This window comes from Triticum aestivum, chromosome 1A (assembly GCF_018294505.1).
Source record: "Triticum aestivum cultivar Chinese Spring chromosome 1A, IWGSC CS RefSeq v2.1, whole genome shotgun sequence".
NCBI lineage: Eukaryota > Viridiplantae > Streptophyta > Magnoliopsida > Poales > Poaceae > Triticum > Triticum aestivum.
In genome coordinates, this window is record NC_057794.1 from 566,512,116 (window position 1) to 566,527,916 (window position 15,801).

General features: G+C 45.7%; 1 pseudogene; it reads left to right on the forward strand.

The window, feature by feature from the left end:
* Positions 1 to 14,547: 14,547 nt before the first annotated feature.
* LOC123052253 (cytochrome P450 89A2-like) lies at positions 14,548 to 15,215 on the forward strand (annotated as a pseudogene).
* Positions 15,216 to 15,801: the final 586 nt, after the last annotated feature.

Below are 15,801 nucleotides of genomic sequence, written 5' to 3' on the forward strand. Positions count from 1 at the left end.
CAAACATTTAGAAGAAAAAAAACCCGCCCCTTTCTCGCGAGCGGCGGCTTGAGCATGGACGACATCGTATATGGCACGCCGCTCCCCGACGAAATAGGGGTTCGCCACGGCCATGGCCGCCACACCCTCCTCACTCGCAAGCTTGCCGTAGATCTGGCCCTCGGCCAGCCGGTGCTGCTTTAGGAGGAATAGGTTGTACAGCTGTTCCTCCTACACCTGTTGGAACACCAACAAAGGCGCTGGCGCTGGCTGCACATCCTCCATGGCGGCGTTGTAGTGCGCCTGCTCCATGTTGAAGCCGGCGTCCACAGGAGGCACGGGAACCGGGGCGTTGTCGTCGGAGCCTGTCTCCATCGTGGTCTCGTCCTCCTCATCATCGGAGAGCTCGAGCGAGCTGGCCGGCAAGCCGACCTCGATCTACCTGGCACGGCGCCTCTGGCAGGCAGCGGCAAGGGCGGTCATGGCGTGCTTCATCTCCATGGAAAGGCTCTCTCATAGAGTTTCGCCGCCTAAAGTCATGGTGGATGCAGTGCAAGGGAGGAGGATGGGGAGCATCTTGTGTTGTGGTGTGGAGTTAGCCGAGTGTGGCCACCTTTAAAACAGTGGATTTTGGTGAGGCGAGGCGTCCGGGTGCGCCAATGCGCGGCGCCTGAGTGGGTTTCTCGGCTGGCGAGCCTGCTTAATGGCGACATACGGACTGACGGGGCATTGAACGGGTGTGGTATATATCCCTCCCGTCCCGTCCAATCATGTGTCTCCGGCATTGAACATGCGCGGACGCCAAAGACGGCCGGCGTGCGCGCCGCTTCAATGACGGAGGCAGAGAGAGGTCACGTCGCCCTTAGCCGCCTTCAATATGGAGCGGCGCGCTCTACAGTGGCATGAATGCGGGCAGCTGAAACAAGGCAAACACTTTCACATATGCAGGGGGCCACACCGCGGAGCCCCAAGACGGGCGTCTACGCATGCCTGAACACTTTCACATATGCATCGGGACCCGTGCGATGTTTCGGTGGCATAGCTACACCCCAAATCCCCCCACTAACCAGATTCCCTCCGTGTCGACCGTTTCCCCCCTCCGTCACACGGCGACAGCGACGTCCGTGAGGGGGGCAATCGATATACCATCGGGATATGTTTTTTTGTTTAGAGAGGCACATTTATCTTGTGGTAAAATAAAAAAAATGAAAAAACATAAAGTAAAAATAGAAAAAATTTAAAAATAAATATATGCCGACGGCGGCATAGCTACGCACAGGAGGTACAATCCTACGGATCGATGACGTGGCACCGCACGCGGATCGATGACATGGCACGCCAGGTCTATGCCGACGGCTTCACCGTAGGCACATCTCTGCCACACAACGGGCCCCCACTCCCTCGGATCGTGACGTGTCGACGATGCGGATCGGTGATGTCAGCAAATCTATGCCGACGGCCGCCGTTACCTCCCTGTCGGTGTAGTTTTGACGCCGTCAAACGACCGCCGTTATCTCCCGGGCTATGCCGACGGGCCCCATAGGCGTACCTCTAGCGGTCCCGACGGCCTTATCTATGCCGACGGCCCCATCGGCATAGATAGACGTATGCCGACGGTGTTTCTACGCCTACGGCCTGGCCTGGGCCGTCGGGATAGGCCTATCTATGCCGACGGCACCCGTCGGCATAGATGAGGTCGTCGGCGTAAGCGGATATTCTGGTAGTGTAGGTACGTAGTACGTGGCAGTGGCACACCCACGGTGTATTCACATCCATTTGTTTTTTAGTTTAGTTATTCGCGATTGTACTTCTCACACTAGTTAGCGTGCACGATGCAACGCACATAGTACAATGTGAATAAAATCATCATACATTTTAGAAAAAAAATATCAATAAAATGAACAAAAATATACTAATAGTGAACATTGTTGTAATAAAAATGTAACTCAAAAGTACAAATTCAGTGAACATATTTGTCATCAATGATGAGTGAACGGACTATCTCCGAGAGAGATATTTTCAAGTAACGGGGTAACGTGACGCATACAGAAACTGCATTGGGGTAACGAATCGGGGCACTTGTCGTTTGCATTAAGGTCTAAAGGTTACCATGGTAATAAAACCAATAACTTTGCCCAAATTTGCCAATCAGTAACGGCGTACCTCTAGCGGTCCCGACGGCCTTATCTATGCCGACGGCCCCATTGGCATAGATAGACGTATGCCGACGGCGTTTCTACGCCTACGGCCTGGCCTGGGCCGTCGGGATAGGCCTATCTATGCCGACAGCACCCGTCGGCATAGATGAGGCCGTCGGCGTAAGCGGATATTCTGGTAGTGTAGGTACGTAGTACGTGGCAGTGGCACACCCACGGTGTATTCACATCCATTTGTTTTTGAGTTTAGTTATTCGCAATTGTACTTCTCACACTAGTTAGTGTGCACGATGCAACGCACGTAGTACCATGTGAATAAAATCATCATACATTTTAGAAAAATAATATATCAATAAAATGAACAAAAGTATACTAATAGTGAACATTGTTGTAATAAAAATGTAACTCAAAAGTACAAATTCAGTGAACATATTTGTCATCAATGATGAGTGAACGGACTATCTCCGAGAGAGAGATTTTCAAGTAACGGGGTAACGTGACGCATACGGAAATTGCATTGGGGTAACGAATCGGGGCACTTGTCGTTTGCATCAAGGTCTGAAGGTTACCATGGTAATAAAACCAATAACTTTGCCCTGAAAAAAAACACAAATTTGCCAATCAAATGCAAACCAAGCCAAAACAGTGTGTTGCATGCATGTACTACAAGCATTAACCATGTATTTTCATAGAAATCAAGCCTACCTTCCCGTCCTTCAAATGCAGCTTTAAGGAGCAGTAGTACATAAACTAAATCCTTACAAGTCAATCACTGAATTTGTCCTTCAAATGCACCTTTAAAGAGTCTAGAATGATGTATCCCAATGCATCATCTTCATCCAAAAGTTCGTCCAATCGGTCCTTGACAAAGCCTCAGTATGTTGGCGGCATTGATCTTGAGCAGCTCTGCTCCCTACATCATCTCCTTCGCACTATCTCCCTTCTGAAGACCTGCCCAATACACCAAGATAGAACAGGTGGCGAAAACAATTTTAAAAGGAGACTTGATCATCTTCTTTTCGAAGGTTGCTCTGTTACGAGCCAAGCAAATTGTCCTGAATATAAGCCAACCCAACCGGGAAATAAGCATAACACCAAGAGTGGAATTATCAAATACTATTGGGGCAGCACTCAGTCCCAGAAACTGATCCAACAACAAGCAAAACCACTCTAGCAATAGAGCATGAAAAGAACAGGTGTTGCGCCCATTCCTCTCGGTCATAAAGAACATATATTGTCACCAGGCCACTTTTTTTTCTCTTGATAATATCTCTTGTTAGGACTTCATTTCAGAGAAGTTGCCACAGAAAAATCATCATCTTAAGATGAATTTTAACTTTCCATACCATTTTATAATTAGCACTGTGCAAGAGAAAAACTACTAACCGGGGTTATGGTAAGCCTGTCGTGGCTGCACAGATTGGAAGGAGCTGTAGGAGTAGATGTCGACGGGAGCACTGGTGTTGTTGCTGCTCGAGTCCATGACCCTGGTCTGATGGCGACCCCCTTGCCTGTCGAGGTACACAAAATGACATTGACGTCGTCGTGGAAATGGCGCGACACACCCCGCTCTATCGTCTTCATGGCCTCTTTCAAGGCAACCTGGACTAATCGGTTTGCTATACCTTGCACAAATAATTTCACACAACCTTGGCGTTCTTTCATCTGTCTAACAGGTCATTCATATGTAGAATAAAACCCCCATGGTGGGATGGTCAAATGGTACTGATATATTAGAACTTACCATTCTCGGGTTCTTGAAGACAATTTGCACAGCAGCAGCCTCGCTGAGATGCTCTCAAAGACCATCGTAGGCAAATATCAGAAAGTGGTCAATTGGTTTGAGCTCGCGAACATGAATTTGTGGTTCAGTGGTAAGAGCTAGCCTCTTCAATGCAATAACAAGGCCAATTTTCCGAAATATTCGGTCCATGTTGTACTCCGGCTTCTTCAAGTAAATATCACCAATGGATCTTGACACCTGATAGTACATCAATCAAATGTTAGCTCATGTTATCTATCTATCTTTTGCTCTGCTTTGTATTGAACTTCATATCACAAGTTCTCCTAAGAGGACAAACTAACTAATGAGTGATGACAAAAAATGGCAAGCATAAGCTAATCACCAAACAATGACAAGTTTATTAGCTCTAGAACGATAAATAGAGTATCTTATCACCAAAAGTGAAAGAGTAAATATGGACTGTTATACCAGGAATCCAGGACTCAGCATACTATATATGCAAAGTTGCAGCCACCAGGATTGCTACAATAGAGTGTCAATTTCAGTATTCACTTGATAAGAGGAAAATCCTTCAGTACGTTCAGCAAGTTTCCAAGAACACAGTGAAAATCTTTTTAATTGGGATAGTTACCATTTTTGAAATATGGCATACTTCATCTAACCCCTTACACACCCTCAACTTATTAACAAACCTAACTAAAATGAACGTCGACGGTCAATTTCTTTCCAATTGTCACCTGGAAACACACTCAAAAGTCAAGGACATTAGTTAAATTCCAGGATATGGCATCTAATGGCTCTATGCTATAAATTAGGCAGCTCTGAATCTCTGATATAATTTCATTACAATTATTCATATACCAGATTTCAGTGTGCAAACAAACTACCCAAAATCATAACGCAGACAAACCGGCGAAAAACCAACAGCTCCAAATGTTATCATCAATCAGTGATTTTTGCCTCTAATCTCTGACAGGGAGGCATGAAACTAATCAGATGGAATGGTATATTTATCGCGCTCTCACCTGAATCCCACTGTAAATAAACAAAATTATACGCACTTGCCCAAGGATATCAATCAATGTTCTAATGGATAAAACCTCAAGAATATACAGGACTTCACATCTTAGAAAATACAGGAATACTAAACCAGGATCGCTCCATTTTTTGGAAGAACCGAAGGCTGGCCCAATGATACCAACATCAATCATGTCACCCCAACACGAAAACCAAAAATCAATCATCACACTGCCTACCATGTTTTCTTCCATTTTGAGTCACCAACTTCGCTAACGAAAATCGCTTACTCGGATAAAGAAAAAAACCACATTTCAATTTGAAAGGAAATCAGATCAAACATAGCGAAAACCTTCTGACGCTCCAAGTCACGTCCACAGAAACGGCCATGGCGTGATAGCCAACTGCTCTTTCAACCCATGGTGATTTGAAATCATCCTATGGTTTTCCTAAAAGAGCAAAAAAGAAAGGCATAGAAGTTACAAGAAAATGCACACATGCAGAATTAGCCAGCACATGCAACTTTGTTTTTTCAAAACCACTAATATAAATTACAATGGCATGAAACAACTTCACTGCTAAACCAAAGTGTCCAGATTTTCTTTATGCCTACAGAAGTTAAAAAACGGAACAACTTCATCAAGAAAATGTTTCTCTTCAGTGCACTTATCGAGCTTTGGTGTAACATTCAGAGCGTATCATGCAGTAGTAGAAACTTATAATTAATTCTATTTGATTTCTAGCAGAAGTGACTTATATCGGTAGTACATTATCTCAAAACCAGTGTCACAATGAACTTATAAGCTGATAATAAACGTCGATCAGATCATTGTACTCTCCGACAATCTAAAAGAAGAGAAGGAGCAGATTTGTAAAAGAAAATGCACAGAAACATACCATAGATTACATCTTAACTTTCATGTTCAATAGAGCTTCATCCATTATTGCACCACCATTACATATCAACAGATGGCATCTGCTTTGGACATAATACATGATGGACGTAGCCGCCACGAGCATAATCCCAGACCTTTGGCATTTCTAATTCAAGTGAAAAGTGGTGCTCGGTTTCTCTCCAGTGTTCAATAACATGACTGTTGGGCTGGCATGGAGTGGAGCGGGGTGAGGCGATGCAATTATCCAAAATTTCACATGCTATCAAGTTATAATAGTAAAGCTTGCCAGAATAAAGATGTGAAAATGACTTCTGTGTATCAGCCCACATGTAAAACATACAAGATTTATTCTGCCCCACAGAGATTAAACCAATGTGACATGTAGAACCAAAAGACAGAACACTTATTTTTATGAAGAGGCAACTCCTTAAATGAATGTACGAAACACAAGCATTAAGCAGGGAATCAGCTGAATAAGAGTTCTTTAACATGGAGTAGGGAGAGACCAAGTCTGCTTATTTTATCCTATCTCAAAGCGCAACTTATGTGACTTGAAAATTATACTACTCCCTCCTCCGGAAATTCATGTCGCTCGAACGGATGTATCTAGCACTGAAATATGTTTAGATACATCCATTTGAGCGATAAGTATTTCTGCACGAAGGTAGTACTATTTTTTTTCTCAAATATGAGCTCAACGGTATAATAACCTGTATTAAGTATAACCCACATTTGGTTTGTTAAATTGATGGTCAAAGTTAGATTTTGAAATGTGTGTGTGCTTTTTCGTCACAATTGTGTGTATGTTCTCCCTGAATGATGTAGTGTCATAAAATAATTTCTCTACATAAACTGAAAGTAGGAACGACAATAGTTTACCAAATGTACACAATTCTGAAAGATAATTATTCACCTTCAAATAGCATGGAAAATATAAATAAGATGTGAATAGTTTGATAAGAAATCTCTTGCCAAGTTAGTAGACATTATTGTAAGTCATTGCATTTTATCTACAGCTCCATGATCCTCATTATAATCTGGAAGCTGGAATTGCACAGTAACACTCATGGGTCCCCAGCTTCTAAGCAGGCATATTATTCCTTAAAATATTTTTTAAGTGGAAAAGAATGAACCAAGACATGATTACGTATTACACACCCATCCTTCTTTCTTGGAGCCTCTATACATAGAGACCACATATGAATAGAAATTAGCACGAACTGTTCGCCTAATTGGTTCAGACTGAATATTGACAGAAGGAAATGCCACAATACATGCTTCTCATGCACTGAATAATTATGTGCAAACAGAAATCGGACAACACCAAATTTGACAATTGAATGCCTAAATATCTAAAGCATCAGTCCACATTCTTCAGTTTGTAAAAACTAAAGCAAATGTCTAAATATCTGCATCTAATACAATAGAAATACAGATGAAGAAGCCAACTTCAGTTTGATGATTCATAGATACCTGATTATCGTTGTATTGGCCAAGAAGTTGGGAATGTTAACTGAAGCCTCGCCGGTTGTGGCTGTGATTTGATTACGACAGGGGACGGGAGCCCAAGACCAAGAGACTCTGGCACGCCGCCGCTGCCCCATCTTTCCACTCCCCGTGTGGTGCCTGCCGCCGCCGCTAGGACCTCGCGACGTCCTGAGGTCGATGAAGTGCGGTCGCCATTGGATCGGACCAGGAGATGGGTTAGAGAGAGACGGATCCGGTGTAAGCAAGGGTGGGGGTGGCCGGATCGGCACCATGGCGCTTGCCGCAGCTCTCCTCTTGTCTAGTTCAACCGCTCGCTGGGCATGGGAGAGGCGGCAGGGCCATGCGGGCCAAGCGAGCTGCAAGCCCGGCAGCGAGGGGCGGCGAGGAAGCGAGAGGCGGCGAGGAGTCGTGCGCGCGGGGGGATGGGGGCGGCGGGGCTGTGCGGTTTCAGGAGCGAGGGGCAGGGCGTGGGGTGGGGAGCGTTTTTTCTTTTTCTTTTTGAGAAGGGGCGGGTAGGATTAGCGATCGATGGCGCGGCGTGGCTTGTTGCGTTAAACATAGAGGTGTTTTAGACCCTTGAATCTAATAGATAGACGGTTCTGGTTATTTGAATCTACCCATCTCTTCCTTTTTATAGTGGTAGTAGATAGTACTCCCTCCGTCCCGAAAAACATGTCGCAGGCATAGTTCATTGCCAGTTTTATAAAAAAGTCCTCGTAGTTTCAAAACAATCACAAACAAGTCCCTCCACCCCGTCTTCTTCCTCCGCCGTCGCCCGTGCGTCTCCAGGGGCCGGCGCCGCCAAGCTGCGCGATTTGCCGCCCACCAGGAAGTGTTCCGCCTCCGTCGCCACGTACCTTCAACGCCACCACTGTCGCCAAGTACTTACTCCGCCACCGCTGCCCAGACCTGCGCCGCCGTGATCCCATCCCGCGGCGATTACCTGCGGGCGTCGCTGGAATTTCAACCACGATCCGGTGGAGCAGGAGCTCCCTCTCATCGTCCTCGAGCTCCTGAGAGTCCTCCTCGTGCTCCTGCGAGTCCACCTTGAGCTGCCTCCCGTGCGCCACCGCGATCCCTCCCGCCATGATCCACCTACGGTCATCGCCGGAGCCGGCCTCCACGATCCGGTGGACAGGAGCTCGCGCGCGTCCTCCGTCGTCTCCCGCGAGTCCTCGTTGAGCTCCCACACGTCGCCGTGGTGCTCCTTCTCTGCCTGCGTGCCCGCCGGTGGTGCTAGCCCGTGCTGCTGCATCGTGTTTCTCCTCTGTTTCTCCCCTGCCGCCGGTAGAGCTAACCCGTGCTGCTGCTGCTCCTCTTCCCGTGTTGATGCTACTGCTCCTCTGCTTGTGCTGCTGTTGCTGATCCGTGCCGTGTTGCTATTGTTGCTGTTGACTCCCGCCGTGACTGCTGCTGCTGGTGCTATTTGCACTCTGAAGAAGGTACTCCATCAGAGTATTGCTACCTGACAATTTGTGAAATTGATTTACTATTAACTAAAAGCTTTCAATTAATAGCAAGGCCTTGAGTAAATTTAAGCAATTGCCCCTAGCTGATCTTGGATTGCTTTACCTTGTTTGCAAATACTCCAATGATGATCAAATGAAGTGTTTGTTTCCTTTGTGCATGGTTCTTTCCAAAATGTGGGAAAAACTAACTGAAAAAAGCATGATCAAACATTTACCATGGTTCTTTCCAAAATGATGATAAATTGAAGTGTTTGTTTCCTTTGGGAGTAATTGTTTCAGACATATTAAAATGTTAAGACTGCTGACTGTTGCTCCTTCCCAAATTGTGGGAAAAACTAACTGAAAAAGGCGAATATGGACAAGTTTCTGAAAACACTTCTCTGGATGAGCATACCTATAGTTAGGAAAACTAACTGAAAAAGGCGAATATGGACAAGTTACAACTTGAACACAGGTTCAGGAGCTTACCAGCCTTTCTTGCTCAGATGATCGTCCTGTAAAACAGCTTTTCTTGATGCGCTTGATAGCCACATCAGTTCCTCTCCATTTCCCATGGTAAACAGTTTCGAAAGTACTAGAACCAAGTTCCCTAAGCTCCTCAAGATCTTCATTCTTGATAATCTGTTCAAATATTTGTTCCCAACAGAATAAAAGTGAGCATTGTTGGCATTATGTCACTGGTCATGCTCGTAACAGAGGTTGTCATGTGCCCTTTGGTTGGCAGAACCATTGGGCCAGAAGATGCTAATATTGTCTTTCCAGAGCTAGTAATAAGACTTAAACATGTTGACAACAATGAATAAAGATAGCAACGTCATGCGGCTTTAGATGATTCTGGTTTGAGAATTTAGCCAAAACATGTTAAGTTTCCACAACACAAAACCACCATACCTGCAAGTGTTCAAAATCAGAATCTCGAAGAGAAGCATCCATGACTTGTGCGGCAGTTCTGTCCTCTTCAAACTTTGGTTCCTGAAGCCATGAAAATAATCGTAAGTATGACAACATAGTGCGACGACAAAAGCGACACTGGACTTCCACTAAACATGCATACCTCAAAATCTGGAGCAGGCACACACGCCTGTCTGTACCAACATAGCAACTGAAAATATTTGAACCTGATATTCTGACCAGATCAGTGAACTTGATAAATTAACCGATTACTGCAATTACAGTAGCCCATCTGTAGCTAAACAGAGGTCAAGCATGCTCGAGCAAATAGATGCTTGGCTTGGAGAACAGAGCAACAGGACTGAATACAGAAATTCAGGTTCTGCGGATGCCAGGGAACCAGCAGGTCATGGTTTGTTGAGAGTCATGGCAGAACAAAGACACCACAAAATCCACAACCGCCTTTCCGGTTTTCTTCACCCATTCAGCATAGAGTCGGCCACACCTAAAATTTCTGAAACAATTTGATTGCTACAGCAAAACAAATGTGATGAACATAGCGCAATAATACAAATGGAGCTGCAGGAACAACCTGAAAAAAATTTCACAGGGGAGGTGAACATAGTTTCAGAAAATTCGAATGAATCTAAATTGATTTAATTCCTTTGCTCAATGACAATAACAATCGCTTGATAATATTTTTCTTGACACTTTTCTACCATAGGCATGGTACTATGAGTAAGTAAAATTCAGCAAAACTACTCTAACTAGAGTAAAATTTTGTTAACTACTCTAACTAGAGAAAATGGTTTATGGTTAGAGCAAAGTGTTTGGCTGCCATGGCAGCCTTTCTATAAATGGTGCCATGGCAGCCATTTGTAGAAAGGCTGCCATGGCACCATTTCTTGTTTGGCTACCGTGGCAACCAAACTAGAAATGGTGCCATGGCACCTATTTCTTGTTTGACTTGCATACTCATTTTGTGTGTGTATATTCTTGTTATGGTACCATGGTGTACTCATCTTTTGTCATTGATGGCAGGAAACATAACTATGGATTTGAACTTGATGCCTCAAAAGGAAGAACATGAAACTATTGATTTGAACTTGATGCCTCAAGAGGAAGACGATGAAGGTATTAATTTGAATTGGATCCCTGAACAGGAGGAACCTCAAGTGGCAGAGAATGGAACTATGGATTTGAACTTGATGCCTCAAGAGGAAGACGATGAAGCTATGAATTGGATGCCTGAAGAAGATGAAGGGAAAGAGGACGAAGCTCAAGAGGAAGAGGATGAAGTTATGAATTGGATACTTCAAGAGAAGAGAAGAGAATTGTCAGATAAGGAGAGGCATGGTGTTTACTTCGCTTTGCTGGTAATCGAGCTCAGAGATGGGTCTGTTCAACCAGACGACAAGCTGCTAGTCTCAAACCTGTTGGACGTAAGTGTACGATCTGTTGAAAGAATCTGGGAAAAAGCCAAAAAGCAAATTGCTGATGGCAAAGAAGTAGAGTCTCAAGCAAGAAGCCAGGAAGATCCGGCCGAAAGAGAAAGGAGCTGGATCTAAAGAGGACCTCAACAATCCCACTAAATAAAAGAAGGACAATTCGATCTCTGGCACGGTCTCTAGGTGTGGCCCGATCGACCTTACATAAGAGGTTCCAGTTGAATGAGCTCAACCGCATCACAAGCACCGTGAAGCCTCACCTCAAGCTAGAGAACAAGCTTGCGAGATTGAAATTTTGTATGTCCATGGTCGATGACAATTCAATCTCAACTTCTCGGGCTATGTTAAAACCAATGACGAATATGGTTCACATCGATGAGAAGTGGTTTGACATGACGAGAGTGAAGAATAGTTACTATGTACTTCCAGGAGAACCTGAGCCGAAGCGCACCGTGTCAAACACTCACAGCATTGGGAAGGTGATGTTCCTAACAGCTGTTGCCAGGCCTCGATATAACAATGAGGGGGAGCTAACATTCGACGGGAAGATTGGCATTTGGGCATTCATTGAAGAGACTGAGGCGAAGCGGGCAAGTCATAACAGAACAAAGGGAACAAAAGTGTTGACATCAGTGAAAGTAACTAGGCCTGTGTGCAGAGATTATCTAATCAATAAGGTTATCCCGGCAATTCAGGATAAGTGGCCTGACGATGACGAGGGAGCAACAATATTCATCCAACAGGATAATGCAAAGCCCCATGTCCTTCCCAATGATGTAGCTTTTCGAGAAGCTGTGGAACAAACTGATCTTGACATCCGATTGCTACAACAACCCCCAAATAGCCCTGAGTTAAATTGTTTGGACCTCTGCTTCCATACCTCTCTCCAGTCTCTAACCGACTGCAGGTCACCTACAAACATCCAGGAACTGGTACAGGGTGTGGAAGAGGAATTCGAGAACTACGATCCCGACAAGTTGCACAGAAGCTTTATCACATTAGAAGCAGTTATGTTTGAAGTTATGAAAGACAAAGGAGGAAATCAATATAAGTTGCCCCACTTGCACAAGGATCGCTTTCAGAATGCTGGAATGGAAATAACCGGTGTATATTGCGACAGCCAGGTAGTTGTTGATACTAGGGCCATTATAGAAAAAATGGAAATTGCAATAGGAAAAGAAAATGAAAGGAAAGAATTGGCTAGAGAAGGGAAAAGACAGAAAAGTAAAGGGAAGGGAAGGGAAGAAGTGGCCAGAGAAAGAATGTAGTCAAGAGGGGGCAAAGAGGCCCTTATGTCATGTAGTCAGGTGCTCCTTGTGTATGTCTTGTGTAATCTTGTGTCAAGAGGGGGCAAAGAGGCCCTTATGTCATGCCCTTGTGTATGCCTTCTCTAATCCTTGTATATCAACTCTTTGTTGGAATTTATTGGAATTATCTGGGTTATTTGGATTTATTTGAATTATCTGGGTTATTTAGATTAATTGAATTATCTGGGTTATTCAGATTAATTGAATTATTTGGATTAATTTGGATTATTTGAATTAATTTGGGTTTTTTGATTTATTTGAATTGATTTGGATTAATTTTAGTTATTTGACCATATGTGTCCATATATGATCTAAGTGAGGAAGAAGCTGGCTGCATGCTGCTTGCACTTGCACTAGAACAGCAGCAACAGCATGGGCATCTTGCTCTGCTTGGCCATCATCTTCCTCTCAGCATGCCAATCCCTCTTGGTTGGTTCTCATTAGAAATGGCACCAAGATTAGAAACTGCAGCTGCTGGCAGTGGCACCACAGGAGGATTCAGTGATGAAGTGCCATATTTTGGTCATGTGCTCTAGTGCATAAGCCACAACCACAAGTGCTGCTGCCACATGGCATTTTTCTTGGCATGAAAACAGCATACAAGAAACATAGTTGAAAATTGGCACATGAGTGAAGGAAACATTACTGCATTCTACTCCTGTTTGGAATCTGAATGAAGGAAACAATACTAATTCTAGGATAGAAACCCTTCAGTGATGAAGCAAAGCACCAAGCAGTTACAAGCCTAATCAGATTGTACTCCTGTTTGGAATCTGAATGGCCAAGCAAAGCACCAAGCAAAGGACCGAGCAGTTACAAGCCTAAGCAGTGAGTAGCAAGGAAGGTTTAGGCCTCCTGTTTGGAATCTGAATGGATGAGCTCCAAGGTACAGAGGAATGAGTGTTACAGGATGTGGTGTCCATACACATGAAAGTAAGACCATGTCATATTTTTCCAGACTATAAACTGCTGTGTAATTGACATGTTCCATCAATTGTTAAGCTAGTCTTTGATTATAATCCTCAGGCCAGCAGAACTAAGTCTTTACATTTCATTATTTTTCAGATACTGCAAGATACTGCAGGAGTACCACTGGATAGACTTCTCACTGAAAATGTTTCCAAAATTGTCTAAAGGACAAGAAACTTCGCTGGAACTAAAACAACAGCAGATCACTTAACTAGAGATCAATTAACTGTATGCGCACACCATGATGGATTGGAATTCTTTCTAAAATTAACAGGACAACAAACAGCAGCAGATAACTTAACAACATTACTCCACGATGTTCACCAACAGAGGCACAGGGATGTGGACGGCTAACCTCCTGCAATTCATCAATTTCACCGCCGTCATCGTCCTGGTGCCACCTGTTGCCGCCGGCTAGGCGGGCCAGCACGGCGGACGCGGAGGCGCCCTTGTAGTTGCGGCCGCCCGCTCCAGGAGACGAGGCGGCGGACGAGTTGGTCGGCTTCGACGCCCTGGCATACGCGACGCCGACGAGCTCCGCCGCAGACGCCTCTCCAGTGACCGTGCCGTGCATCGCCACCACCCGCTGCCACTCGTCTGGTCCCTTTTTCTCCTCCTGCTCTCCCCTGTCGTGACGGCGCCAGTGACCTTTTCCTCCTGCTCTCCCCTCTCGACGGTGGCCGGGATTGGTGGTGGTAGTGGAGAATCGACGGGCAGCAAGCGCCGATTTTGCGGAAGGGGATGGGGGAAAGCTTGGAAATTTAGGGATGCGGGAAAGGGGAGTGGGGGAGCTGCGCGGGGGAGCGGTGGAGCTGCACGGGGTAGAGGTGGATCCGCGCGGGGTTGCGGTGGAGCTGCGCGGCGGCGCGGTGTGCTTGAGCTACGCGAGGTCGCCGGCGTTGCGGGGGAGCTGGTGGAACTGAGTGAGCTGGCGGAGGAGACGATTGGACCGCGGGTTCGGTCGGATAAACCTAAAGGACTTTTTCGCAAAAATACCGTTGCGACATGTTTTTCAGGACGGAGGGAGTAGATTCTTCCACGTCTACATTAATTCGGCGTGCGCCAGACCCAGCCCTCACGTACGTTCTTCCTTCCCATGCACGGCCGCAGGCGAGCGAGACCTAGCTATAAAAATGGCAGCCACCTGCCGACTTTGCTCCACAGCCAGAGCAGCTATAGCACCATGGCAACGAAGCTCCACGAGGAGGGAGACCGCCCACTCACCGACGACGAGATTGTCAACCTCTGCTCGGAGTTCCTCACCGCCGGGACTGACACCACCTCCAGTCCTCCACCGCGCTGCAGTGGATCATGTCCGAGCTGGTGAGAAACCAGGCCATCCAGGAGAAGCTCTACGAGGAGATCAAAGCGACGACGAGAGACGACCAGGAAGAGGTCTCCGAGGAAGACATCCAGAGCATGCCTTACCTGAAGGCGGTGGTGCTAGAGGGCTTGCAGAAGCACCCGCCTGGGCACTTCGTGGTGCCACACATGGCAGCAGAGGACGTGGAGGTCGGCGGGTATCTCATCCCCAAGGGTGCCACGGTGAGCTTCATGGTGGCTGAGATGGGCAGGGACGAGCGGGAGTGGAAGAAGCCGATGGAGTTCATTCCGGAGGCAGGCAGAGGGTTGGACGTGACAGGCGGCAGCACGGCGGCGTCGACCGGAGGGTCTGCGCAGGTCTGAACATCGCCATGCTTCACCTGCTCTACTTGGTGGCCAACATGGTGAGAGAATTCGAGTGGAAGGAAGCGGCCGGGCAGGAGGTTGACTTGGCTGAGAAACCGGAGTTCACTGTCGTCATGAAGCCCGCGCCTTGTGCCCCGATCGAAAGCCCAGCGTGCAAACTGAACAACACTTGTAGATGAATTTTCACGTTCATGGTTATATGTAAACTAGCATAGTGGCCCTCGCAAGTGCGAGGACATTATCTTTGTTCGAGGAATAAACTTCATGTTGTATTGGTATTCAGATCATAAAATACAGATACAAGGTTCTATATATAGCCACCACAAATACTGTGCAAAATAGGTATCTCTTGTACGTTAAACACTTTCAATTTTCTTTTCTCCGGTGCAATCTACCTCAATGTCGGCCCACAAAACAGATACTGTATTTGTGCGTGGACTGGTTCAGAATCGTGCACGGATAGTGATACATGAGCCGGTCATACAACCTTGTCCCCTAAACATCTTCTCTGTTTCTTTCTAATTTCCATGATGAGCCGGTCTTTTAGAGATTTTAATACAGATTACATATGGATGTATATAGATCTATTTTAAAGTGTAGATTCACTCATTTTGCTTCATATGTATTCCACATTGGAATCTCTAAAAAGACTCATATTTAGGAACAACTCGGGAGTATGTGTAAGTGTGGAAACAACAGTCATTTCTTTAATGTAAATAAAATATGGTCATGTATATTGGGCACCAGT